The sequence below is a fragment of the Propithecus coquereli genome, unplaced genomic scaffold, assembly GCF_000956105.1.
Source record: "Propithecus coquereli isolate 6110/MARCELLA unplaced genomic scaffold, Pcoq_1.0 Scaffold150, whole genome shotgun sequence".
Lineage (NCBI taxonomy): Eukaryota > Metazoa > Chordata > Mammalia > Primates > Indriidae > Propithecus > Propithecus coquereli.
The window spans coordinates 6,782,005-6,784,514 of NW_012139414.1; positions in this window are offsets into that span (position 1 = coordinate 6,782,005).

The following is a 2,510-nucleotide window of genomic DNA, read 5'->3' on the forward strand; positions in this document are numbered from 1 at the left end:
GGTCTTGCTCTTGCTCAGGCTGGTCTCGAACTCCTGAGCTCAAATGATCTGCCTGCCTCAGCCTCCCAGAGTGCTAGGATTACAGGCGTGGGCCACCGCACCCGGACTAGAATAGTATTTTATTATGTGGATGTACCATACTTGATTTAGCCAATACCCTCTATTATTAGGTTGTTTCAATTTTTTTTGTTCTTATAAACTCGTTGCAATGGACATCTCTGTAGAGAAAGTTTTCAACACATTTGTGATATTATATATTTCCTTATTTCTTTCAATTTTAAAGCTTTTTCATAATTTAGCAGTCATTCCAGGTTTGGCCAACAGAGGGCATGTTAAACTTTCCTTCTCAGGACGAGGCCATGAGGCCGTTTCTACTGTAGGTAATAAAAAGCGGTTTCATTGTGAAAACTATTCAATTTTGGATCTTTAGTAATCAACAAACTCCAAAGGGAGCATAGAAGTCATTTATTTTTCTAACACTATACCCCAATACTCAAATAATAAATTGCTTTGTTAGCACTTAAACCCAAAAGGAATAAAAATGACCTCTTTGCTCAACTTAGAATAATTGACAGGAGTACTCTATTTTATGAAAAGACACGGTCTCTGTAGAAGACTATGGCGATTAGTGACAAAGTAGCAGGAAAGGCAACTCAATCCTGAAAACAGTGACTTTGCCAGAGAAAAGCCCAGACAGCCCCAGAATTTGTAGCTCCCTAAAAACATGGTTTGGAGTAACACTGAATGGAGTCTTGCCTACACCATTTTTTACCGATTACCTACCAGCCAGTTTTTGGTAGGAAATACTATAAGTTTTGTAAGATTGAGCTTGAAGAAAGGGTTTTTACATTTATTTTTCTTGATTTTCACCAAGATCAAAATGTCCTGAGGGCCGCAATCTGCCTACACTTTTTGGCACATACAATTACGCTTACCAAATTACTAAGTACAGGGGAGGTACTTAAGAGTTGTCACCTAACACTAATGATGAGTTTCTATTCTTGTACAAAGATGATTATTGAGAGGTCGAGTAGAGTAGTAGTTAAGGGCACAGGCTCTGGAGCTAGGCTGCCTGCATTTGTCTCCAGACCCCATCACTGACTGCTGTGCAATCTTGGGCAAAGGACTTTACTTCTCTGAGCCAATGTTTCATCATCTTATAAAATGTCGGTAGTAATCATACCTACCTCAGGGGTAATTACTAAAAACATTAGCAGGCCGTATGGTCTGTCTCAACAACTTAACTCTGCCATTGTTGAGGAAAGCAGCCAGGTGAGCCAGGTTCGGCTCACTGGCTGTAGTTTGCCAACCCTTGCATAAGAAACAGAAATCCTACACATTGTGATTTTTTCAAATGTGTTCCATCTAAACATCCTAAAAGAATTATTAATAAATGAGTTCAATGTGCGAAGTGGTTAGCACAGCGCTGGGACCATGAGAAGCTCTTGATAAATGTTACTAGAATGATTTTGCACAACTGATGCCTTCTCCAAGCTTCTCCCATGGGCACTGAGGACACCAGCCTCTGCCTGGCTTCTCAGCTGACGTGGCCGTGGCTGTGTTGGGTCCAAGAAGCTCTCTGACGGTCACAGGCCACACCTCTACCCTGGCCCCTTGCCCGGTTACCTCTTCTGGAATTTTACTCCAGCCATCTTTCATTTGTTCAACAGGAGTTCCACTTGATTCCATTAAATCATCACCTCTCATAAACACAAAGTCATCTTCATAAAAAGCTGATGGTGGTCTAATGTGTCATAGGGAACAGAAATGCTTTTCTTCACATTTCTGTGCTCAAGAAAAACGTGCTCAGGACAGAGAGAGACAGGGCTTTGTGAAAGAAGGGACAGCAACAGGGATGGAGGGGCCACAGCACTTGCCTCTGCAGACCGGCTGTCCATCGAATGCTGTCCTGAGTCAGCCTTTCTGGCAGTGGTTCTCTGCCCACTTCCTGTTCTAGTACATTCCTGCCCCTAACAGTGGATTCTCCAGGGGTGGGCAGGTATGGGGAATAAAAATCATACATTTCTTCAGAGGCAAGTATTGGGATCTGGGTGGGTTATAGTTCAAACATGTTGTTCCCTCCTGTTCTGATAGGCTCTAGAGGGGTATGTGACCTCTTCCCCACAAAGCTGGTGACATAAGCTAACACAGGAAACAAGCAAAAAAAATTATGTTATGCTGAAGCTGATTTAATTGCTATTCGGATGTTACAGCAGTTAATTAAGACTTCACGAGGAAATGGGACTTAGGAGAGCTGAACTCTTACCGCAGTTGGGACTCTCCAGGCCGCAGACTGGGTGCCTGGGCTTCTGGCAGAAGCAAAAGTGAAGAGAAGGAAAGAATTTTGGCAGCAGAATAGCTTGGACGTTTAGATGTGATTTATTAGGCATTGAAGAATCAAAAAAGGTTTTTGAGCAAAGAAGTGACTTAAAACATAGTGCTGTACACAGGATTGATCTGGCAGCAGTATTTATTTTAAATGGAAGGAGACAGGGCCAGGGGAGTGGAGT